Source organism: Crotalus tigris, unplaced genomic scaffold, assembly GCF_016545835.1.
Source record: "Crotalus tigris isolate CLP2741 ecotype Arizona unplaced genomic scaffold, ASM1654583v1 scf7180000020061.372373, whole genome shotgun sequence".
In the NCBI taxonomy this organism is placed as follows: domain Eukaryota; kingdom Metazoa; phylum Chordata; class Lepidosauria; order Squamata; family Viperidae; genus Crotalus; species Crotalus tigris.
Genome location: NW_024097840.1, coordinates 37,186 through 64,459, shown reverse-complemented (window position 1 = coordinate 64,459; position 27,274 = coordinate 37,186). Strand labels below are relative to the sequence as shown.

The following is a 27,274-nucleotide window of genomic DNA, read 5'->3' as shown; positions in this document are numbered from 1 at the left end:
AATTCAAGAATTAAAACCAATGGATCAGTCCAACATGTAATTTCACTTCAGATCTTTTTATGAATGCTCCCCCCTTTTTCAACAAAAACTGTTTGAGGTCAGAGGCTGCAATTCCATCTTTTAATCTTCCAGATGTCAGAAAATGATGTGGTGACATCACCCGAAACAAGTGACAAAATCTTTTGGTTCTGAGGTTTTAAGGTTGGGAATGGAAATGGAATGTCTCTGAGATGAAAAGTACTTTCATTCCCAACTTAAACTTTCTACCAAGCCCTGTTATTTGGTCTTATTTTAAGCAACGTTAAGTAATTTTCCAGTTTTGGGAAATATATGAGAATAGAATGGTTTGCTTCCTAGACACTGTCTGCTCCCATTCTTACCATTAACGTGGAGGAGGAAGAACAAAATACGTCAGTGAATTTTTGTTCTGAACTTGAGCCCCATAATCTTAGGGTACTGAGGAATTACATACAGCCCATAAACTGAGGATTTCCTGCCCTAAGTCTAACCATTTCTTCTAAACAGAAAGACAGCCTTAGTGGGCTAGAATATGTATTCCAATTAGGGTTGTTTCACCTTGTGGAACGAAAATTGACATATGGGAAAGCAACCAAACCTGGAAAACCTCACTTGCAGTGTGAAGGGGTAAGGTCCATTTGTTTGCATCAGCATCCCTATAAAAGCATCCCAGACATTTATATAGAAGGTTCTCTCCCCCATCCCACCCAAAAAACCCTAAATAGACACACACATATCTCAGTGGTTTCTTAGCCATGGTTCTTAATATCTACTCTCTTGTTTGTCATAAGCGGTGGCAGATCATTTTAATGGCCCAAACCTCTGTGCAGTTTTCCATCTAGTAGCTTCCATGCAGGATAGTTACAATTATTTTTCATTCTTCTGTTTCATTTATGCACTAGGATGAGAGCTTTCTGAACATTTATCCTAAAAAAAGAAAAAGAAAAAAATGTGATGGCATCTGCTGGTCTAGTGGCATTTCTCATATGACACAGCTGACAAAAGTCCTCTGCAATCTTATTATTAGCCTTGCTGTGATAAAATACTCAACTAAATTTATAGTTGGATGAAAAGATAACATTCGTGTGATCTCTGCTTCTAATTAAATTAATGACTAGACATCTCAGCTTCTTTCTTAAATGACATCACAAGCATCTGGGAAAAAAGAGAGAGAAGAAAAACTGAAATAAAAGGAAAAGACACTTCCTCTAGTGTTTTACTATCACAAGATTTTTTTAAGGAAAATGTGTGCAAGAAAGGTCACTACGGTTTCTTATTTCTACAATTTACTGAAGGTGAGTTCTATGAATTAGTGCAGAAGCTACATTCTTTGGGTGTCATCAGCTTCTGAGATATTGCATCAAAAACTGCAACTGATTAGCATGCTGGTTTGTTGCAAACACATATTGCACATTATTTTTACCATTCTGCATTTTGTAAAATAATACTCAATTGCTGTTTCTCAGTAGCTTAAGATCCATGATACAGATTACTATAAAGCACCTGTTCAAATTTCTTGCTAAAACCAAAGAAAATTTGTTTTGATCTGCACCACTCTTATCAGTGTCAATGTTTCAAGGTGGATCAGACTAGGAAACCAACATCATATTGGTCTGTATTGTTTTTACTATGAAGGATTAATAGTAAAATCTTACAAATCTGAATGTCCCAACCCCAATGGGGAGCTTATCTGAGAAGTTTATCACATTACATTTTTGTCCCAGTCTCAGGCCATTTTCTTGGTCAGTATCTTTTTCTCCTGACCCTCAAGGCCATTGCTTCTGTCCAATACAATTTGGAGTCTACTCCCCGCCCCCCCCCAGGACTGTATGGATATATGATACAGGCTGAGGCCAGAGAGGGCTTCTATCAATGTTCTCTGCATGTGCAAAGCTCCTTCTGATTCTTTTAGCTACCACTGAAGCTGTCAGAAAATCTCTCAAGACAACACCAATTTCTGCAATGTTTAGATTGGAAAGGGCTGCAAGCAGGGCTTTCATGGGTCTTCTGGATTTTGCAGAAATTTAGTGCAAAACACCATTTCAGATTTTTGTTCCACCTCTATTAAGTAAATATCATTTAATTTTGATTTCCCGGCCAAGTTTTGCAAGCTTAATTTACAACCAGAGCACCATTATTCTCCCATGCCTGATATCCATTTTGAGATAAGAACAGCCACTTCAGATTCTAAATTGCAGAGACTGAGCTTTCTTCTCTCTATTTAATATTAATGTGTTGTAAATGTTTTCTAGTTAAATATGTATGCATTCTATAATTTATATGTGCATTATCCTACATGCTACCTATTTCCTAATTTAGGCTTAAGTAAGGGCTTACAGATACTGGTGGCAATTTTCCCTTTGTTAATCAGGTTGGAAACTGGTTTTTCTGACTGGTAAAATCTTTCATCTTCTATAAAGTTCTATTCCCAGAAATGTTTTCTGACTGGAGTAGACAGGTCCCATGATGCATCCTCCTCTTCATCTTCATCCATAATTACCTGGATCATGTCTTCTTCACATTCTGGTCTGAAGGTCATTCTCCAACTAAAACACCTTCAGCAGTCTAAACATTATCTAACCCAATTCAGATTTACCACCCCACATTTTTTCTTTATTAAAACAATAAATCTTCAACAGGCAGGACTGTCTATGTCTGTTCAAGTCACTAGCCATTACTTCCATTTTCCAATTCTTGTTTCAATCCCTTCCCTAGAGATCCTCTGGTAATTTCAGACTCTTTCTCTAATGCCTACTCAGCATCTACAGTCCTTCTGTCTCTCTTGTATGGGAATCATTGCTTTGAGAAATCAAACTATATTCTATCCCCAGCTTCTTATCAAATACCGTAACTAACATCATATATTTGCCTAGTTTTCTGCTTGGATGTATGAGATTACTGAGAATAATTCTGTAATCACCTCCGGTAATTCCTTCCCTTCTCTGGTCTAGCACAACTGGTCTTGTAGATTTGAATTTGTTTAAACTGGCTCTTATCCCCCTCCTTGCCTAACTCAAGTTATAGTTCTCTTTTTCCTCCACTGGCATAATGATGTATATGACTCCATTTCCCTTTTTACACAAGACAGATACAGACATTATTTCTAGGGAATTCCATTCAACATATGTTATGTCTTAGAGGTTTTTCTGCACTGTGCATTTTAGCTACTGTTTATGTATTACCTGGAAATGAAGCTGACTTAAGAATTTCGGTTCTGGATTTCAAATATTTCTCTTCTTTGGCCATAGTGATGGCCAAGTGGAACTTTCTGGGGCCAGTTAGCACAGCTAGCTTTGGTGAATTGCCCTACTGCTTTTTTCTCTCCCAGCCATGACAAGAAAGCAATTGTTTTTCCTTCTATAGGCATCTCTTTTGAGAACAAATTTTAAAAAAGGTGGGGGAGGTTTGTATTTCTAACTTGTCAATTTCACCTATTTAGGGGGGAGGTGTAGCCAAAGTCTATTCAACCTACTTTAAAAAAGGGAAATCCCCGTTCCATTATAAGGAGGAGGAGATGATGCATGTAGTCCAGCAATCCATAATGAAATGGCTTGAGAGCAAAGAGCAAGACTGGAATTTCATACCCAAAGCAATAGGAATGGAGGCATTTGTATATGATGAATTGAAGCATTGCAGCTGGACATGGCTGTCCTGCTTATAACAATAGAAGATGAAAAATATTGTTTGGATTCAAAAAAAGAGCATTTGGAAGGAGGGTTTCCTTCTCAGAAGGTGAGGTGCAGGCTGAGAATGAAGTTATCCAATCCTGCCCTTTCAAAATAGTAGGTGGCCTTGGAGCGAGCAGGAAATCCAGATCATGATTATTAAATTCTATCACAGTCCCATTGTTGCCTAGATGGCATTATGAACATGACAAATTGTTCATAATTTATTCATGTTATCTAGTTGTCATCATGCAGGCAAATCACATGTTTAGAGCTTTCCATATTTCTTATTATACTGATCTTAAGAAGAAAAGTAGTTTATGTGTATGAGAAAAAGTCTAGCAATGTCCCCATCTTTGACTGTTTGAGAAATTGGCTTTTATTCAACATTCTCTTGACTAGAAGAAACCTTTAACTATGTCCATCCTTGCAAGCCCAACCCTGTATTTCCCTTAGTTGAATAAGATCTGAAAATCTATTTGCCTTCATCCTTGCTGAATTCAGTTTCCCTATTAGATGAAGGAAAAAAGTAATTGACCATAATTGACCACCACAAAATCCATAAATGACTAATGAAAGTGCACATAATTAGTATCTGATTAGTTTCCCAATTTAGATTCCACACTCTATGTATGAAAGTCTGCATGTGGAGCCAACAGGGATGCAGAACAGATGGAGATGCAATCAATCTAGATTGGGAATAAAATCTAGGAATACACAGAATTGTAGTGTGACTGAATCATCCCTAAGGACATCTAGAATTTCAGACCTCTGGTTTAAGTTTCTACATTAAAGTCAGGGAATGTTCCCATTATTTTCCATGCCTCTAAATATAGCCTCCATAATAATACAAGTACCTAAAACAAATTATTCATCAGTAGAAAACTGAAAGCTTTGTCAGTGAAATGCCTAAGTAAATGAAGATTTTAAATAACTGTTTTCTAAACATGTTTTCATCAATGAAAAAGCAGCCTTAGTTAGAATGACTAATACACTACTCCCAACAGTGCTATTACATTTCAACAATCAAAAGAAAAAAAATTGATTTCAGAGAAATTTTAATAAGCTATCTTACCTAATTGGAGTCAATAGGTGAAACAAATTTGAGGGAGGAGAAGGAGAAGGAGAAGGAGAAGGAGAAGGAGAAGGAAGAAGAAGAAGAAGAAGAAGAAGAAGAAGAAGAAGAAGAAGAAGAAGAAGAAGAAGAAGAAGAAGAAGAAGAAGAAGAAGAAGAAGAAGAAGAAGAAGAAGAAGTAGTAGTAGTAGTAGTAGTAGTAGTAGTAGTAGTAGTAGTTCTACATCTCATTGGATCTCAATACTTGTATGAAATGCACAGGTTCACTATCAATATATATTGGGGTTTTTTTCTGCCTGTTGGGAAACTAACATGAATTCTATTAGACCACTATCCATTCCATTTCTGAGTCATCCTAAAGGCATTTTAACACAAACACACATTACTCCAACTTTGTTCTCACTACTTTGGGATCCCTTATGTATATTCTACGATGCTATGTTCAAAAGGAGCATCTATGGCCCAACCTTTTTCGGGCTGTGATGCCCAATTGGTAGCTCAGAAACCACCACAAAATTGAAATTGTGGATCCTCAACTTTGCCATCCGAGAATTCCATTGTGCTCTGAATTAATAAACTGCCCTCAAGTGAAGGAAAGTGAAGCAAAGCAATAGAGCTTTTTCAGCAAGCTTTGTGAATAGTCTCATCTCAGCAGTTCCTGCAAGTCAGCAGGCCTAATGTTTTTCTTCTTTTAACTCATAAGAGTATGAATGAGATGGATGCTAGTTTAAACAGGCTTACAGGCAGTCTGTTAGGTGAAAATGCACATTGCCCTCTTCCCCCAACATAAGACAGCATTGTTTTCACCCATATCTGAAGAGGAATGGAGAAAGGGTGATCTTAAAAAGGTGATAAGAAAACACCATTTGGGAGATTCTGCAGCATGTGGTAGGGCTCATTAATTTTTACTTACTAGATCCTTTGTGAGAGAACAAGAAGAAATAAAAAGGGCATGGGACTCCTATTTTCAGAGGCAGCTGTTTAATAGTTCTCTTAATTCATGCCTTAGATACTCTACATGAAATATGGTCTCTAGAATCTTGTCACTAGAGAAGTCAACCTAATATCTCATTCATGAAGTTCTGTGCATAATACATAAAATAATGTGTACTATTTCCCAGGACGATGCCTTCTTTAATGCCTGAAATAGACTGGTCATTGAAAGTTGAGGTTGTTGAGTCCAGAATGGATCCAGATGCTTAAGTTTTAAACATTTAGGCAGTAAAGCTGAATAGTTTATTCTAAATTTACAACCACTAAATATAAACAGATGAATGGTAAATAGGAATAAAGGCAGTGAGTGTGGAGCATGTAAACAGAAAATGAATAAAGGATTTTTTTGGGCAGAATTAGAAGGATATTTTTTCTAAGAATTTCTGAAGGGAAGTAACTCTCCCTTTTTGAATTACATAAGCAAGTACTTTGGAAAAATCCGGTGGGATTTAATTGAAGTGTAAGAAATCACAAGGTTTGCAGACAATTTGAGAAACTGTTGTGCTAAAGAGACTCATAATTTAAATTAATTGGAGTAATGCAGAATAGTCAAATCTATGAATCTTTTGAGAGGGATATAGGGGCAAATCAGACACCAAACTAACAATATATGTAGGATAGCAGTATTTTATTGTTATAACAGAGATAGAAAACTGCTTTCTACGCAGTTACTTAACTTAAATGCAACACTGACATATTGTATTATAAAAGATTCAATACGTAAAAGCTTTATTATTGTTTCCTTATTGATGCAAATGCTTGAAATAACTTAATATTGTATTATATTTTTATATTGTTGTAATTTACTGCAAATCAGAAAGATGCAAATAATATTTTATATTATAGTTGATTGCACAGTCAGCCAGATGTTTAAACTGGAATTGGAATTTTATCCACTTATCAAGTCTTTCCCAAGAACCTGGGATAGGCTGACATTGTTTGATGATGTTAAAGGATATTACAAGATACAAAGTATTCTAAGAAAAGTTGCCTTTTGCACCTGACTGATGTTGATTTTGATTTTCTCACCCACTGGAACATTGTACCTCCTGAGGTGAGATCCATACCTACCATTTTGGCCTTCCAAAAGGGGCTGGCTCTGCCAATTGGCGAGGACTCCAATGGAGACCTGTCATGCAGGAGTTGGTTAATAGATTGATATAAGATTCCACCATCATCCCATGTTCATTTTTCTCCCTTCCCTGACATCTTTGTTAATTTGAAGTAAATTTTAATGTTAATATTTAATTTAATTTTAATATTATAATGTTTTATCTTGTTGCTTTTACTTAGTTGTAAGCTACCTAGAGTTGCCTCTAGACAAGATGGGTGGCATATAAATTTAATAAAGGATAGACAGACAGACAGACAGAAATACAAACCAATAGATGACATGGAGGATGATGGCTAAATGTTCCCCCATAAGCAAAATGCAACAGAAATATTGGACTTTCTGAAATGAACCAACTGTGATCAGGTTCAGTGTTATCTCCATACTGAAGTTACCCAGTGATCTTTCTCCTTTCTCTTTAAATACATGAAAACTATTCAACTGGTCTAATGTTGGGAAGGGGCTGGCCAGGGGCAAACTCACTGCAGTTAGATCTGAAGAACACAGAGCAGAAAACTATAAAAGCCAGAACCAGGCCATTTCCTATGACCCATAGCTGTGACCCATAACTGCACTAACAACCATAACAAGAGGATTTTAATTTTGATTGAAAAGAAAGGGCAAAATATACATCTTCAAGATTCTTGGCCATCTCTAGCTCTCTGTCCCTGCTGTCAACAAAAAGTTAATAATGCATGCTAATAAATATTCTATGATACACGTTCTCATTTGAACTAACAAGGAGAGAATACAAAATGTTTAAGCCAGTTAATACATCAATTCTGTCTTACAAGACAGGGATATGATCATATTTCTGACTAATATATATTGTGAACTGGCAAAGGAATTGCTGATTATTTTTAATACAAAAAAGTTGTAACAATATATTGAAATGCACACTGATTTATAAAACTATAGTGATTGACTGAGGCTGGCCGAGAAAGCAATTCCTCACATCCACAAGTAAAGAAATGAGAAAACTCTGTATCACTTTTAGAGTTCAGTATTCAAAATAAAGCAAGAACAGAACAATCAAGGCTTTATGTGCAGGAGAAAAAAAATCCATCTTACAAAAATGGAAGCATGTGTTTATGATGACCAATGCTACTTAGGATAAGAAAAGGGAAAAAATAACTTTAAATTTAGGAAGATCACTGATGGTAATCAAATGGAGATGTGTTTTTGTATATTCCTGCTTGTCCAGTTCACAGAATCTCAGTGTATGTGTCAGCACCAAGAATCAACATTTTAAAATTTTATCTCTACACATTTTACAGCTGTATAATAACTTTTTAAATGATGGGGAAACAAAAGATGTTCAGTAAGGAACACAATCCAATTAAAGGGACTTTAGAATGAAGCCTTTTCTTTGCCCCAGAATTGTTTCACTTTGATTACTGAAGGGGTCCTTGGTGCTCTCTAAGCTTAGTTGTTTGGTTGCAGACATTTCATTATCCAACTAGATAACATCATCAGTGCTAGTGCAGTGCTAAAATACTGATGATGTTGCCTAGTTTGGGTAATGAAACATATTCATGAAAATATTCTAGCTCTGAAAACACCAAAGACCCCTTATTTCAAACCTAAGCTACAAATATTCTCCTTAAATCACTATTTGGCTTAAATGGTATTTCAGAAATACGGAGACTCAATATTTCTCACATTTCTTGTTCTGTTATAGTGGGAATAGTGTGCAAGTAAAGTATTAAATGTTCAACTAATTAGTTCATTTAATATATCTGAGTTATAATGTTTCCTGAGACATTCAATTTATCATTTAAGAAACTGGCCATTTTTATTGGATTTTAAAGTAATTATGAGTAAGTGCAGATAATTTTTATCTTAGAAACTACAAAAATATTTGATACTAGGTAGATTGTTAGAGATGCCATCAAATCTGCTTTGATGAACATTCTTAAAAAAGGAATTAATTCTTCTTTCTTTGTACAATTGGAGAAGGACACTTCCAATTATTGTAATTATGGGCCTGTTTGCAGGATGGCATGAGGTAGTCTCAACAGGAAGACCAATTCTTGTATCTGCTGGGCATGCTTGTGGCTACAGAAAATGGCGAAGACTGATGGACCCATGTTCAGCATGTTGAGGTGTGAAGAACATCTGGGTCTTCTGGGCTTGGTCAAGCAGGCAGTGCATCCAGGCACCCAGAACACCCAGGCTGGGCATGGTGGGGCAGGTGGCGGGTATTGGGGTCATTTAGCAAAGCAGTTATATAAGTGTCTTCCTTAATGACAAGTTCACTCAATGACCTAGTTTCTGGTCCAACTCATTGTAAGTTGAGGAATACCTCTACTAAACATTAAAGTCTCCTTCTCCTCTTCTTCCTCCTCCTCCTCTTGAAATTAGAACAGTTTCATGAGCAAATTTGGGCTTTAATTATAGTAGAAAGTAACAAAAGAACATAAGCACTAAAGCTTATGCTTGTCTGTCAGCACAGAATATTCCTAATTTTCTGAAGAAGTTTGAACATGGCTCTATTTAGCAAGTGATTGATTTCATTGATTTGATTTATGTAGCTGCCCAATTCATTATTCTAAGTAACTTACAATAAAAGACATGAAATACATAATATAAAAAAATAAAACACACACTAACTTAGTAGGGATAGGATTAACCTAATCTCAGAGGGGACATTGTTCTAAAAAAAGAGTGTCCTTCTTGACCCCAACATCCACCATTCCTTGTCTAATGTGACTCAAAATATGCCCTCCTGCTGGATGTAAGGTAGTACAGCAGAGACAATTGGGAAAGTCTTATTATGCATTTTAAGCATAATATTTGCATAAATACCTCCAATTAATCCTAATAATTGATCAGGGCAATTGAAAAATCTAATAAGTAAGTAAATACATGTATTTTTCTTACAGAAAACAAATGAATAAATGAAGTTTTTTAAAGTTTACAATTATGTTAAATATCATTAGACAATGCTTTATTATATGGCCAATGAAGTAATAAATACTTAAAATGAAATGGGGCAGAGAGAAAAGTAGAAAGAAATGGCCAATATTTTATAAGAATACTTCTTTGGGACTAAGTGGTACATCATGCATTTTGTCAAGGCTACAGAATGATACTTTTCTTTTTGTCAGGAATAGTCTACTCCAGTGGTGGCGAACCTGTGACACGCGGAGCCCTCTCTGTGGGCACGCGCCATCGCCCCAGCACACGTGGTCTCTAAAAGTTCACCATCACTGGCCTAAGGCCAGCCAGCCTAGAGCCACCATTGAGGAGCCCACCATCCCACCCACCAGAGACCCCCTGGATCTCCCCCAACCTTGCCCAGCTCCCACAGGTGTCCCTCCCCATAAGCAACATTAAGGTGGCCACATTCACCCTGGCCATGCCCATCCAATCTGCCATGACTGCTGCAGTCACACCCATCCAGTGGCCACATGCATCCAGTTTGCCAAGCCCACTGTAGCTGCACCCGCCAAATGGGCCACACCCACCCGGCACCCGGCGATACATAAGTGGGTTTTGGGTTGCAGTTTGGGCACTCGGTCTCTAAAAGGTTCGCCATCACTTGTCTACTCTCTCATTAATACATTTTTTTTTCTTTTTCCGAAACATAAAAGTCAAAATAAGTATGGCAAGCTTCAAAGTAAATTAGTTTCTAAATGGCTGCCCAGTACAAAGGCTGTCTTCCTGAATGTTTATTGTGTTCAGATGTAACATACCCACACATCTGTGAACTTGCACTATTTTAATCAAAAGACAAATATTGGGATTACAAAAAATGCAGGAACAAGTCAAAATCCTGCAAAATGCTTCAGCAGCAATGACATTTGTTGAAATTATGAGTTACCAATGGCTGCAAATAGAGAAGATGAAAAGTCCAGTTAGCCAGGAAATTCTCTAGTCTCACCAGGCCAAAATCTAGCATATGCCACTTTAATCTACCAAGGGCACACCAATTATGAGACAGAGTGCTGATTATGTTTCCATTAACTACGCATGGATGAAATCAAAACAGAAGCATCAGTGTGTGTGCTGGGGAAGAATGGGATACCAAAACCTTCTGCAACTTCCCTCTTCCCCCTTCTGCACAAGGCACCAACATCAGAGAATGGACACCATAATAAGCTCTGAAACTGTAAATGCTCCATGTAACTCAAAAAAGTCTGAGATCACTGCTCAAGGGACTTGATAAATCTTTCATAAACTAAGACTGCCAACAACAAATATGGATGTTGCATATCAATCACATGTTTCAGCTCAAGCACACAACTCAAGTATTTGTGGAAGGAACACATGACTGACTTTGGACATTTTTGTATCGCCCTCCTATAATCCTTCAAATGCCGTTGCAGCTAAAACAACATTATTTCCACTATTGTAACACATTCAATTTGTCTTCCAGCTAAGGGGTACCTCACACCCCACACCTCATTAGCAGAGCTGCCAAACACAGAAAATGGCATGAGGTTTCATGGATCTTGAACCGAATGCTACAAAGTGGGAGCGCTTTGAGATGCGGCTCAAATTGACTTGGAAATACTGTTCAGGTATGAAATATGAGAACCCAAAACATTCCTTTTTCCTTTTGGACAGCATAGAAGTTCAAAATCTGATCTATCACTTTTTTAAATGGCTTTTAAAGGAATTGGCTGGAACTTAGACAGATAAACTTTTTTTTGATGGGATCAAGAAAAAAAAGGTATGTCATCTTTCCAATGTGTCCCTGGCCATGCCCTGCACATATACCACCTCCTATGGTCTCTACCTCCTCTTCCTCCTCTTTAATGTTCATTTCATTTGCGTCGCCCCAATTATCGCACTGCGACCCTCGTCTTGGTCTGTTTCTTTCGTCTAATGTGGATCGTACACGTTCCCTCCTCACAGGGGTGTTACTGCATTGTGTGTTTGAGCCTGCCCCCCTCTCTCGTGTTTCTGTGGTTGTGCACAGGGTTGGTTGCTGGAGTGGCCGTTCGTTCCTCTCCCCCTTTTTCTGCGTTTGGGGGGGATGCATGGGAAAGATGACGGGAGGAAAAGACGAGGGGAAAACATTTCCTTCACCCTATTTGAAAAATAACCATGTCTTTATGAATATTTATAAATTAAAACATACCTAGACCTTATTGAAAATCAAATGAAGCTTAGTTTCTATGGAGGAAAGAAACCTGGGACAGTACTGGGTAAGCCACAGGAGACTAGAGAAAAAAAAAAGCCAAGAGTAAGGAAAACTGGATTTTCAGTGCATTATGTAAGCCAGCCTTCAGGTAAAACTGCACATCCCATTGTCTGCTATACTACTGGTGTTGCTTATAGGCTTGCCTTCTTGAAATTTTAGCCCTCTGGCTATCAAAGCACTACTACCACCATTGTCACAGACAGAGAATACTCAAAAGAATCTTAGCCTGGCTCTTGGTCTGCAAAAATCTATCCAGAGTTTTTCCTGGTTCCTTCACTTTGGGAATGAGTCCCAAACTCTGGACATTTTTAGATGACAACAAAGAGTTATAGAAATCTAAATCTTTACTTCCATCTAAAATACAGTAATCTGTATTTTTGCAGACCAGATCTGATTGCTTTATAAGCCTGACCATTGTCAATAACCACATTAGTCATAAAAGTTGTCTGCATGAACACAAACTAATCTAAGGTAAGATAAAATTATGTAATAACTATGATTGTGCATGCTTCAGGCATAGCATGGTACTGGCCTGAAATATAACACCTGTCTGCTATTAAATAAATAACTCAACCTTTTCAGACTTCTACATGAGCCACCTCCCAAAAGGGGCCATACATTCAAGAGATGCATCAACTTCACTGAATGAATTTCTAAAATCAAAAGCACATTTTTCCCCATGCTGGCACCGAGAGCAGCTATATTCACACTTGCATGAGAGTTGAAGCACTTCTTCCCAAACATTTTCAAAGCATGTTTAGCCTCCTAATAATCAAATCCAAGCTGAAACCCAGGAACACATGAAATAGCTAAGAACTGCTGAGTTCTACGTATACTGTGTTTGTAATGATTAAGCTACATAAATCCATTTGTTACTTTTGACTGAGTTGCAATCTGAACAAAACAGACTGGCTCCAGGTCAGCCAGAGTAGAACGAAGCTGTATGCTCATGTTTCCTCATTTATTCAAGTTGCATGCTGAAAATAAATTGAGGGAGGCTGAATGAGAAGAAGAAAAATGTACTTTTAAAACAGAGAAAGAAATATTGATAGCCTGCATCAAGGCTGATGATACTACTCTGCTAACCGGAAATACTGTACAAATTATCTGCAAGATTTAGTCATAAAAATCAAGGAACACAGTGAAAAGTGGAATTATGTTTAAATATAAAAAAGACCAAATTAATCATAACAGGTAGAGCAACCAGAACTGACAATGTAGATACTGATGTAATGGATAGTTTTTGTCTATTAGGATCAACTATCAACAGTAAAGGAAATATGCTACAGACCAGCACTTTAAAAAGTAGCCCTGGAGCTCTTGGAATAGCCAGATGCAAGGATACAGTACCTAGAAAGAATCATGTAGGCCAGGGCTTTCCAACCTTGGCAATTTTAAGACTTGTGGACTTCAACTCCCAGAATTCCTCATTAATACTTTTGAAATTTGGTGTTTGTGTTGGAGAAGACTTCTGAGAATACCATGAGTACCCTCCCCAAATAAATGGATAACAAAACAAATAAATTCAGAGTTCTTACTTGAGACTCAAGTTACCACATTTTAGACAGATTATGCAAAGATCTATTTTTTCTTGAGAAGTCTATAATGCTGAAAAAGTTGGAAGGAATGAGAAGAGCATCGAAGCGGATGGACTCAGTTCCACTGGTGGTGGATACAAGTTGGAAGAGCTGAAAGTTCAAATTGAGAACAGGTCAAGGAACATCTATATTGACTTCAACTTGATGGCACATAATCAATCAATCAATGAATTCAACAGAATGTTTCCTGATGTTGTAAAAAGAAGATATGCAATACAACAAAAATAAATATTATCCAAAGAATATATTTGAAAGAAATTAATGACACTGTAAAGATAGTTTATTTTTCTCCTTTATTATTGAAATTGCTTAAATGAAGAAAAATAGAGAAATTAAGGTTACCAATGACTATTACATAATCATGCTTCCTATCTACAGATGTTCCCCAAGTTAAACAAGATTTGAATGACATGACCTTGTCTTTAAGCAAGGAACATGAATCACATAGATGATGTTTTGGTCCCTGTGCCAAGCAACAGCTGGCTTTTTGTGTATATGTGCAACCTCTCAAGCATGTCTCAATCAGAAAATAGACGCCACAAGAAGACCAAAGCTAAGCTGCATTGAGATAAACTATATTAATACAATTGTAAGTTCAATTTTCTTTTCCTTCCCTCTCAATGAGCCAGGGAAGGGCCAGTCTGAGTCTCTTTTTAACACTACTTCCTTTCCAAATAATTCTGAATTGCTAACTTCCCTGAGGGTTTATGGAAGTGATTTTGGTCACTTTTTTCATCAACCATTCTTTTCAGCCCTACAGTCATTTTCTAGGTCAGAGCAAATCATATCAGAAATTACCAAGGAAGGACTGGGCCACGATGATTCACACAAAAATATTCTTCATGCAGATGCCTTTTGCCTCATTGTATATTCAGAAATTGAGTTTCACAAAGAAGGGAACTTGGGGAAAAAGATGTTCTTGGTCTTTTGTTGCCCCATTCAGTGATAGTAAAGAATCTCATTAGGATTAGTTGAATGCAAATTTTCAAAAGATCCCACTTCTGACCCACATTTCCTAGCAGCTGGACTGATGCTTTGAAATGAAACCATAAATTACTTGGAAGGCAAGGATAAAATTACATGCTGTGCTGAAATATTCTACTCGTCTTTTTTTAAAAAAGTGATTTTGAACATATAGACTGTAGGGACACTAAGAAACAACTTTTTACATAGTAGGTTTTTGACAAGGAGTAGTTCCCAAGAGCTCACTTTCTAGTCAAAATTTGTTCTGATTTTACAAAAAACAAACAAACTGTGGAATAAGACTTCTTCCTGAGCTTCTTGAAAGTTTAAGTAAACATTTATATATTCTAAGAATAGTGCGATGGTGTTTTCCCAAAGAGAAATGTTAGCAGAATTTTTCATTCTATTTTTAATGACAATGAAATATTAGATTGCTAGCTTTTTCTATGATTATATAAATATTAATTCTCCAAAATATGAATATAGCCTTATGCCTGATTTGGAGTTTCATGAGATAAAAAACAAATTGTTACTGATTTGGCATCATTCTATTTTGCCATATCCCAGACAATGAGGCAAAATGGACTGCTTGGACTAAATTTGTTGCCATATAACATGAAGTAGAATCAGTACAGAATGAGACAAATTGATTTGGTCCTTCAGAGCTCCACAGAAAGATATGACAAAGGTCTACAAAAAGGTGCTGCATAATTTTCATTGTTTCACAAAAGAGGATGGAAGAGAAAAAAAAATTGAAGGAAGATTGACAGAACTATCAGGTCTATGTTATAATCATAGTGATTATTTTCTTGGCCCCTTCTAATCATAGTACATTGGAAGAATCATTTGCAACAAATGTTGAAAAGATCATTTTTGGCCTTCTTTAAAAAACATAATATATATTTATTTGTCTGTTTAATTATTTAAATTTGATACAGATGCCAACTCCAATGCAACTCTGGAAGGACTTGCTGGAGGATAAGAGGCATCTTCTGCAAATTAAATTATTTTCTATAATGAATATTAGGGTTTTTATTTCCTTTTTGGAACAATTGTCAAACCAAAATACTTGCTCAAACTATATTTATAAATAACATGAAATGCTAACCAAAATCCACAAAGTTCCTCCATCTGTCATTGTTTAATGTGACAGGAACCTTGCTGGAAAAAAAAACCCTTTTAGCAAAATATTTGGAGCAGAGTCTCTGCAATTTTAAGACATTGCCCATTAAAGAGCACTAATAAAAGAGAATATTTGTAGCTCAGGGTTGACATGAAGCATCCTTTGTGCTCTCTGAGCTTGCGTGTTTTCTTGCAGATGTTTCATTACCCAAACTAGGTAATGAGTAAGCTCAGAAAACACCAAGAACCCCTTATTTAAGAGAGACTAGACTAGACTAGACTAGACTAGACTAGACTAGACTAGACTAGACTAGAATAGAATAGAATAGAATAGAATAGAATAACCAGAGTTGGAAAGGACCTTGGAGGTCATCTAGTCCAACCCCCTGCTCAGGCAGGAAACCCTATACCATTTCAGGCTGGTTGTCCAATCTCTTCTTAAAAACTTCCTGTGTTGAAGCATTCACAACTTCTGGAGGCAAGTTGTACTACTGAGTATTCCAAGTGCCCTGGTATCTAGGAAGATACCAGACAGCTTTGGAAATTGAAAAAAAATATATAGGAGAGAAGCATATGTTCTACATTGGTGTTATCATTTCTGCATTATTACCCAGTAAGATCCTGTCAATTACAACATCTCCTGCTATAAATCTCTGGCAAAATCACAATGAAGTCACATGCAACATGATATATTTGCCCAAATATATTTGTGTTAACCATTAATTCCCATACAAGCAAAGTTTGCTTGAGATCATATAAATATGAATATAGCCATATTTGAAAAAAGAAGTCTGAGATGAACAACAGGTTTCAGAAAGGACAGAGAAGACATAACACTGAATAGATAACAACAAAAGATTGTGAAGAAATAAAGAGAAATTGAAATCTGCCCTTACTTTATTGACCACATTATGATTTTTCATACAGATCATGTCAGAATCTATAAAGCGTTAAGGATATAGATATGACAGAACACCTGATTTTTCAAAGAGAAATCTCACAGTAAAAAGCTGCTGTTAAGGATTTAATTTAGAAAAGCAGAGTGATTCATAATAGAAAAGGAATGGGAAAATAATGCATATGCTTCTTGTAGAACTTTAATTTACACAACAAATGTAAGAATAGCAAGATTTGAAAATATAACAGCTGGGTTCAATTTGAAAACTTAAGAATATGAGATAGGCAAACAATGTCCCTTTACTAGATGAAAGGAAAGATTAGAAAAGCTTATTAGGAAAGTAAAGTGAAAATTAATGGAATGGAATGGAACGGAACGGAACAGAACAGAATAGAGCTGGAAGGGACATTGGAGGTCTTCTAGTTCAGCCCCCTGTACCATTTCAGACAGGTGAATGTCTAGTCTCTTCTTAAAAATGTCCAGTGATAAGAGTGCCTACAATTTCTGAAGGCAAGTTGTTCCACTGGTTAATTGTCCTCACTATCAGGAGGTTTCTCCTTAATTCCAGGTTGCTTCTCTCTTTGATCAGTTTCCAACCATTGTTTCTTGTCTTGCCCTCTAGTGCTTTGGAGAATAGTTTGATGCCCTCTTCTTTGTGACAGCCCCTCAAATACTGGAACACTGCTATCATGTCGCCCATTTCTTTTCTTTTTACTAGTCAAACCCAAGTCCTGTAGCCTTTCTTCATATGTTTTAATCTCCAGTCCTTTGGTCATTTTAGTTGCTCTTCTCTAAACTTTTTCCAAGGTCTCAACATCTTGGTTGCAGTATTCCAGGTGTGGTCTTTTGGTAGGTTGTTCTATAATTTCTTTTTCTCTGAGGACTGATGCAAAGAATGAGTTAAGCAGCTCTGCTTTTCCCCCTACTGCCTATTACTTCCTTGCCATCTTCTCACTTTCGTGGACCGACTGTTTCCTTGACTTTTTTTTTGTTATTTATATATTGAAAGAAACTTTATTATCTTTGACTTTTGTTGCAAGTTTTTGTTCAATCTGAGTCTTTGCTTTCCTGACTTCATCTTTGCAGATTCAGGCTATTTGCTGATATTCTGCCTTAGTTATATGTTCTTTTTTCCATTTTTTGTACTTATCCTTTTTGTCTTTCAGTTTATCAGAGAGATCTTTGTGCAACCATGCTGGTTTCTTCTTGGATTTCTTGGTGTTTTTTTAGTGGTATTGTGTTAGACTGGGCTTTTATGATTGTATTTTTCAGTGTTTCCCATACTTGAGTTGTTTTTCTCTTTAGGATTTTTATCCATAAAATTTTGCTTAGACTCTCTCCAAGTTTGTTAAAATCAGATCTTTTAAAGTATAGGATACTGGTTGGATTATATTCTATTGCTTGTGTTTGCATTATATTGAATTCCAGTATGATGTGGTCACTCTCATCCAAGGTTCCGGCAATTTCGACTCCCTCTATCACTTCTTCTCTATTAGTAAGAATTAGGTCTTGTGTACAGTAGCTTTTCCTCTAGTTCCCTCTTCTACCTTTTGGGTAACAAAGTTGTCAGCTAAGTTGGTTAGAAATCTCCCACTTGCTGCAGAGTTGTCTCCCAGTTAATATCAGGGTAGTTCCCATTACTACTGTGGTATGTTGCCTACATACATTTGTTAATTGATTAGCAAAGAGGTCATCTATTTCTTCTGCTTGGTTGGGTGGTCTGTAGTATACTTCTATAGCAATGTCATTCTTTTTTTCCTTTTATATTGACACAAATGGATTCAAGGAGGTTTTCATCCTTGGTTTTGTGTATTTCTGTAGAGATATAGTGATTTTTTATGTATAATGCAACTCCACCTCCTCTTTTGTTGAGTCTGTTTCTTTTGAATAGTTTATATCAGTACATTCCAGTCATCAGCTTCATCCCACCAGGTTTCAGTAATGGCAACTATATCATATTTGCCTTCTTGTCCTAATACTTCAAATTCACCCTGCTTGTTCCCTAAACTTTGAGCATTAATTGGTCTTGGGTATGTTTCTTGTATCTTCTACTTTGTAATTGGGATTTCAATCCTTTCCATCACTCTCTATTTCATTATGTTTTTCTTTTTTTAATTTCTTTTTTCTCTTTACTCTCTTCCTCCTTATGTGATTAGTTATCTAGTGGTTTTTGCTTGGAATTAGATTCCATAGGTCATGAAGTCCCCCCCCCACCTCATTTTTAGTTTAAAGTGCTTTTGATAAGATGAGCCAGTCCTTTCCCAAATATATTCTTTCCAGTTCTTATGAAGTGTAGTCCATCCCTCGCCAGTAGCCCTTCATCTAGGTAATGCAGACCATGGTCTAGGAAGCTGAAGCTCTGTTGATGACACCAGTTTTTAAGCCAGTGGTTTGTTTCTAAAATCCTTTGCTCCCTCATTGGATGTTGGCATTTTGCTGGAAATATAGATGAAAATACCACTTGTGCTCCTAATTCTTTAACTTTCTTCCCTAGCTGTTTGTAATCTCATTATTGTTTTCAGATGCATTGTTGTGTCTTTGGTCCCCACATGTAGGCGAAGAAAGGGATAGCAATCTGTGAGGTTGATTATTTTATTAAAGTACTCAGTTATATCTTTGATTTTTGCTCCAGGGAGACTATATACCTCCCTAGACTGACTGCCTGGTCTGCAGACTATAGTTTCTGTTCTCCTAGGAACTGAATCTCCTATCACCACTATTCTCCTTTTTTTTCTTAGGGAAATAAGAAATTGAAAAATTGAAAAAAATTGAAAAAGTTGAAAAAAGGATTTTATGAACTGAAAAATATGTTAAAATTAAAAAAAAAGAATTTTATAAAAAATTGAAAAAAGAATTTGAGTTGAAAAAGATTGAAGTGAAACTTTCTGGAGGCAGAAACTTTCTGTCCAAACCCTGCAGTTGGGACAACTTTCTTGTAAAACAAGTGTCAACTTCAACAGAGAAGGAGGTGGATTTTTTTTTTCCTAAGGAACCATAGATGTTACAAATATAACTCAAATGAAGCTCCAGAGCCCATCCTACCATTGAAGAGAGTGAGGTAGCTATCTCAAGTAGTTGCTGGAGATTACACAAGTGCCATTTGGCCTGAGATCCATCTTCTAGGCCAACCTCTACCTTCAAATACAGAGACTATATTGCTTTATCAAGTGTTCAAGATTCAGCTGACAGCCTGCTTAATGTCTATGTCTAGAATGAGAGGAGAAAATGATCTCTTTCTTCACAATAAGGATGAAATTAGTTGAGACCTTCTAGTCAAGTACAGAAAAGGAGCTGTTCTTCTGTCTTTCCTATCATTTTTTTTAAAAAAACCAAAACTGTCCACTTTCCCTACCAAAGTAACGATCATTCACCAACAATTTCCATTCCCTTTGATGAAATCTGAAATAAAGTGGGAAGAACTAAAATTGTTTCCTTTGTACACTGTAAAAGTCAGAATGTATAGTCTAGAGAATAGAACAAAACGTATTTTCTCTTTTCTTAATCATCTGGAATTTCTCAGTGTTCAAAGAATGATAGAAAGGCTACAATAATTATTCTTTTTGTTCCTTCAAGAACTGTGATCTGATTCTTCCTTGAGATAGGGCAAAAGTGCATAACCTGGCTACAATTTCTTTATAAAAAATCCCCCAAAAAGTAGGATAAACCTTTGCAAGCTAGTCACCCTCCCTGCATGTATTATATTTCCTCCCAGTGTGAGAATGACATAGCAAAAGCTTGAGTTTTAGGACCCATTGAGCAAAGGATTTTTCCCAATGCATCTCAATTATAGAAACACAAGTACTAAATAACTTTGCAGAAAGGTTACAGGAAAAGCACAAAGTGTTCAGTAGCCCTCAAAATTTCTATTTGCTGCCTAGTATAAACTAATGGCTGTACATTGAGTGAAAACACAAAGGTTATAACATATATAAAGGCCATTTGTTCAAGCCTTCTTTAAAAGGTTTCTTTTACTGGCTTCTGCTCTGGCATTAATGTGTGCTTTTATGTTATATAACATTTCTCAAAGGCAAGAAAACACATTTTGAAATTATACTTGTCCTAAATAGCCCCTTCCAACTCTTTGATTCTATTTTATTGTGGGAAGGATAGATCGTTTTTAACTGCTTGTGGGGTTCTTCCCCCCCCCCATTACATAATATCTTTCCACTCTAAGAACCTACCAGTCATACCTACTCTTCCCAGTCAAGTAGGACAATGGTCCTTCATTATGTCTTCTTCTGGGATTTTATTAATTGTGGGACATCAAGGAAGCTACACGGAGATAAAGAGATGATGCACTGAACAGGATAATTGAAAGACTTCACAAGAAGGCATTATATCAATTCAGAATTGATTCCAGACCCATGTGGTAATATAAGTTTGCAACTAGCTTATTAGAACAAGGTCAGGTTTTTTTCTGGTTGCCCAGCAGTTTATTTGAGAACAGTGTCGAGCTTCTGTGTAATACATTTTCCTATTGGGAGAACTCTTGACTCATTCCCATACCAACTTCTAGAATCTCTCGTCTTCTACTCATATGCTGCCATATCACCTTCAGAAGCTTTGAAATGCAGGAAACATTGCAAGGATGCTTATAAATCAGACATGTCAAACTCACACCATCACGTGACATCACGCAACATATCAGGAGAGTTTTATGTTGCGTGATGTCACGTGATGTCGTGAGTTTGACATGTCTGATTTATAAGCATCCGGGGTGGGCAATGGGGTGGGCGCGGCTTCCGTATGACGCATCCGGCCCTGAGGCCGGCAGTTTGACACCCCTGTTATAAATGATCTCTCAGATTGCTTCCCTTTGTATCCATAGTGATTGTGCTGAACTTATCAGCAGTTTTCAGTATCAGGGTGTTAGTAATACATGAATGATACCCTATTTCTCCCCTCCATTACAGCTGAAATCAATGGTTTATCTATTAGAGGATCACCAGATGAATTAAAGACAGATAAAAATGGTAAGTTCTGCAAGCCTTTTCCTTAAATGTAGATAGGAGTAACAGTATAAATCAGATTAAAATCTATCCTTTAAAGAATTACAGGAACATGGAACCATTGAAAGAACTAGCCAAGTTCATAGATGGCCAGAAAATCAGTGGTCAGGATTACTGATGCCCTTACTGGCAAAGGTTTCAGAGTGTGTAGCAGCCTTTGGACTATATTGTTTAGGATTATTATAAAATCAGAAGTGCAATACTATTTGAAAGAAAAGATTGAAGATGGATGCTCTAAAGCAATGTTTTTCAATCTCAGTAACTTTAAAGAGGTGTAGAATTTCACTCTCAGAATTCTGGGAGTTGAAGTCTACACCCTTCAAAATTACTGAGGTGGAGAAACACAACTTTAAGGAGACTGCCTCATGGAGAATTGGTATGCTATGATATATGACTACACTGTTTTAAGATTACAGGAAATATATTGCTTTGTTTCTCTGGAGCCCAAACATATATTTTAACACTGTTGTAAGAAATAAATAATTAACATCATGATACTGAGGGTTTCTACACTAGGAAAGACATTAGGATTGTAAAAAAAAAAAAAAAAGAATCTATTTCAGGATTCTGGAACTTTTGTTATGTTCGTTCTTACATCTATCCCATTGTTAATATGCTACACAAAATGTTCTTTTAAATTCTCTCTCTCTGTCTCTCTCTCTCTCTCTCTCTCTCTCTCTCTCTCTCTCTCTCTCCGTGTGTATGTGTGTTTGTGTATATGTGTGTGTGTGATGCAAGATATGCATTACATTACAAATAGAGATTGCATTTTCTATGCCAAGAAGTTAATTTGATTTAGAAAAAAATGAGATTATTTTTTAAAAAAATATATTTATTAAATTTGTTGCCCATCCAACTCCATTCGCTTATTATTGTAACCAAGCTCCTTACCTAGGACTAAAGTGGTATGATATTTTATATATTAGCTTTGTTCTAGAAGACTGATTTATAAATACTTATTTTTTATTTTGGAAATTATAAGGAATAACAAAATTGTATATTGTGTGCTTTCATGGTTGCAAAATAATAATTCTACAAGATTGGAAGGATACCATTCTCTGTCAGTTATATAAGGTGGAACTGACTTCTCTTTCTAGGTGAAGAAGTGTTCTATTGCTTGGGTTGTCTATGTATTTGTTAAAATTCCATAAAATAGTTTATCTATGTAATGTTTTGTTAAATGTATTATATTAAGAATTAAGGATATTAAATCAGTGGTGGGATTCAAATATGTGAACAACCAGTTCTCTGTGTGGATGCCACTTCCAGAAGTCCATTCTGGGCCTGGGCAACAAAAAATTAGCTACCAGTTCTGCCGAAGTGATGCGAACTGGCTGAATCCCACCACTGATATAAATGTATATGATGATATTCTTAAAAATAATTTTGATTAGTCTGAGAGAGTTGCAAATGTCCGTGGTTTTCTTTTCCTTTTTTATCCTTGTGCAAATAAAACATTTTTTAAAAAAAATTGAAAGGTTAAGTTTCAAACAAATTGAGAATGATCAAATCATCCCTTGAAATGATGCGTAAAACACAAAGCAGCTGCATACCAATCTTTCCAATCAATAATGTATATAACATGAATACTTTCTATAATAAATATACTTTTCTATTAGTAAACAGATAAAAAGATAAAAACAATACTAGGAACTTTTGCACACATAAACACATAGCAGCAGGGGTCAATAACCAGATAGCCTGGAGATGTCTAATTTTAACAACCTATTAAAATTTGCATTAATCAGGAGCACAGGTGCAAAGCACCATGTTTTCACTCTTCACTAACATAGCTGTGCCAAACTGCAGTTTCAATGATGTTGAGTACCAAAATTACTCATAACAATCAATATAAATTATTATGTTTGAGCAAATTAACATTTTTGCAGTAATAGCCCACATTTAGCAGGTGCACTAACTTACACAAAACAAGTACAAATTCTTCTTTTATCCTTATTATCCATATTGCACAGTAGATTCTCTCTGATTTGACAAATTATGGTGTTTGCTAGTAGGAAAAGTATGGGTTTTCAGGAGTTATTTGTTTTTAAAGTATGATGACTATAATTCTGGGTAGCTGAGGCACTGGTACCTTCCTGAGATAGCTCCCTGAACATAAGTCAATTGTTTTAATATAGGTGAATCACTAGTGCCCTTCTGAAAAAATTTCCTATACTTAAACCAATTGTTTCAATATGACTGACACCTATTTGTTTATGTAAAGACAACATGCTGAGCTGCCAGTTTTGATTCTGATTGTCAGTGACTAAGACAACTGTTAACTCTACAAATGAGCATGGCTGCAGCCATTTTCCTTCTCATTCTAGGTTGCCACATAGAATGGGGGAGGGGGTTGCCCATGTACTTCGCTAGTCAAAATAATCTTTTGTCCTGTGGGAACCAAGGTCATTGGCTACTCCTGAGACTGGCCGTTGCATAAAAAATCCATTAAATAATCATATTGGAGAATGTAGTTGCTTGTATAGTTTTTATGGGTGGGATATTTAACTTTGTATTGTAAAATTGTTACTTTTGTATCCAGACTTGGTTTCACTCTTGATCATGCCAATACTTTGTAACTAATAAACATGTTCTTTGAGGAATTTGCAAGCCTTGAGTTCTGCTTTATTCATCTCTGTCTGTCGGAACCATGACAACAACATTTCCAAATCACATTACCTATGTTGCTTTAAGGAGATTAGAAATTCCAGATAATGCATACAGTATATTTTTCTGATCTCCTATTTTAAAAGGTACACTCTTAGTAAAACTTAGTTTTAAAAGGAAGCTGAGAATGTTCAGATTTCTATATTCAAAGCCTCAGCAACTTGCTGATGTCTCTGATCTACAGCTGTGGACAAGCTTAAATTTGTTACATATTGCTTTTATACATAAAATAAAAATGTGTTATCTATGTCTCCAAATGAAACTTCCTTGATCTGCTTTCATTGGGGTGGAAGGGCAGTAATCTGTTAGTACCAAGACAATCCACAAAACATATGGCATAGTATATTATATATACTTTACCTTTCTATGATGAAATAGAGTGCACAACATGAATGGTATTATGTAGATAAATAGTTCATAATAGAACTGTGTAAGGTTGCACTTTGCCTCAAGGCACTTTGTGATGCAGAGATGAGATGCTCTTCATTGAAGAAGCAGTTCAGTTCTTCTGCTTCACCTGTTATATTTAAAAACAAATATTTAAAATTAAGTAGAAGCTGACATGCTAACAAAGCTTGCCTCTAGCATTACCTATATACACAAAAGCAGCACTCATAGGCATTTTTAGTATTTTATAAGTTACAGGTGTGTATGGCTTTGTTTGGAAGTATATCCAATGATACAAAAAGATTTTATAAAATGAAGAATTATTTATTTATTTGCTTTATTTGCCACCCATCTCACTTTGAAGCAACTCAAAGATAAACTGAGATAAAGTACTGCTGGTACTAGAGTAGCCTTTTTCAGCTGGGGTTCCACAGAAACCTAGCATTCTGTGAGAAATCATAATTAAAAATATAAATATAGTTTATGCTAGCAATTTATGTGGTGGGAAATGTTTTGTGCTGTGCCTCAGCAGATAGCCCTCTGCTTTGCTTTTGTAAAATGTGGACTGAGTATCAAGTTTTCCTCTCTTTATTCCTATTTTTATGTATGTCTTCCCTGAGACATGAACATTATTTCAAGGGTTCTCCAAGAAAACTTGTTGAGAAAGGCATCACCTAGAAAATGATAAGGCATAAACTCACATTTTGCCTTCTGGGTAAATTCCAGGACAGATGATTTTGGGGGTTCTCAACATTCCACCTGTACTCACTGGTCCTAAAAAAGAGCTCTCCCTTGTATTATATAAACATCTAAGGGTCTAGTGAGACACACAATCTTTTTCAGAAAATGACCAAGCTGATGAATGTAGCATTTCAAATGCTGAGGAAGCAATCTCTAGAATCAGCATGGAGAAAATAAGACACAGGGCCCATTTCTCCTGATTCTGATACAGAGAATTCAGACCTGAAACTGGAAGAAAGGTGCCTCAAAACCTGAGAAAATAGGTGCCAACTGATGGAAAGCAGAAGTTAGAAAATGAGTCACTGCCTAGAGGAAAAGGCTCCTGATGGTACAAGAATGGATCCTAAGTCTTCTTAATTTCAGCTATACCCACATAAAGACTATGAAAATCTTGAGCATTTAAGAAAACAGATTCCTTGCTGGTGACAGATTTGCCTTGAAGCTATGAATCTTATGCTTGCCTGTGTGCAGTAGTCAGCTTTTTGAACCCTAATGTTTGGGGTGGGCTTCTTGCTGAAACCTAGGGCTCTGAGACTGTCTAGTTCCTTGTAATTCTAATGGAGACTGATTTATGACTGCTCTATTTTATTCTCTACATAATTCCTATTAGCCTTTGGGGGGAAATAAAAAAGAGCAAAATTATTTGTATTAGTTGGGCTTTACTATTCACTTCAGGAATGGGGACAAATCTTTATGTATGTAATATACATCCCATATTCCACTTTGAGATTAATTAGAAAATCATTTCACTTTCTCTAGAGTTTTCAAACGTCAAAATTTAAATGATGAACAAACATTACACAATAAAGTTTGCAGATAAACCATTCCAACTTCGGTCGGGCTGCTGGAACGTGCTACATCCCACCAGCTGCTGCTTAAACTGTAAGTTTTGGGAGAATCCACCAGGAAAGAAGCAAGGCCCTGATTGGATCTCCATTATATTTATAGTGTATCGTACTCTATTTAAACCCCATTCCAACTTCGGTCGGGCTGCTGGAACGTGCTACATCCCACCAGCTGCTGCTTAAACTGTAAGTTTTGGGAGAATCCACCAGGAAAGTAGCAAGGCCCTGATTGGATCTCCATTATATTTATAGTGTATTGTACTCTATTTAAACCCCATTCCAACTTCGGTCGGGCTGCTGGAACATGCTACATCCCACCAGCTGCTGCTTAAACTGTAAGTTTTGGGAGAATCCACCAGGAAAGAAGCAAGGCCCTGATTGGATCTCCATTATATTTATAGTGTATCGTACTCTATTTAAACCCCATTCCAACTTCGGTCGGGCTGCTGGAACGTGCTACATCCCACCAGCTGCTGCTTAAACTGTAAGTTTTGGGAGAATCCACCAGGAAAGAAGCAAGGCCCTGATTGGATCTCCATTATATTTATAGTGTATTGTACTCTATTTAAACCCCATTCCAACTTCGGTCGGGCTGCTGGAACGTGCTACATCCCACCAGCTGTGCTTAAACTGTAAGTTTTGGGAGAATCCACCAGGAAAGTAGCAAGGCCCTGATTGGATCTCCATTATATTTATAGTGTATTGTACTCTATTTAAACCCCATTCCAACTTCGGTCGGGCTGCTGGAACGTGCTACATCCCACCAGCTGCTGCTTAAACTGTAAGTTTTGGGAGAATCCACCAGGAAAGTAGCAAGGCCCTGATTGGATCTCCATTATATTTATAGTGTATTGTACTCTATTTAAACCCCATTCCAACTTCGGTCGGGCTGCGAATTATATAATTAGATAACTAAAAATCACAAACAGTAGCAGTACATTCAGGGCAAGTGTGTCTGACATCCCCTGTATCTAAGATGTCCGGCTTAGTTCAGTGCAACACCTGCTTTGCAGCTGTTTTTCGCAGTACC

The 27,274-nt window shown here is 36.6% G+C and overlaps 1 long non-coding RNA gene across 1 annotated transcript in view; it reads right to left on the bottom strand.

The window, feature by feature from the left end:
* Positions 1-772: 772 nt before the first annotated feature.
* Positions 773-27,274, bottom strand: part of LOC120318091 — a 42,778-nt gene continuing 16,276 nt past the window's right edge. The window contains exons 2-3 of the long non-coding RNA XR_005559408.1: positions 24,632-24,788; positions 773-945 (exon numbers count right to left, since the gene is read on the bottom strand). This is a non-coding gene — a long non-coding RNA (uncharacterized LOC120318091). The remainder of the gene's footprint in view (positions 946-24,631; positions 24,789-27,274) is intronic.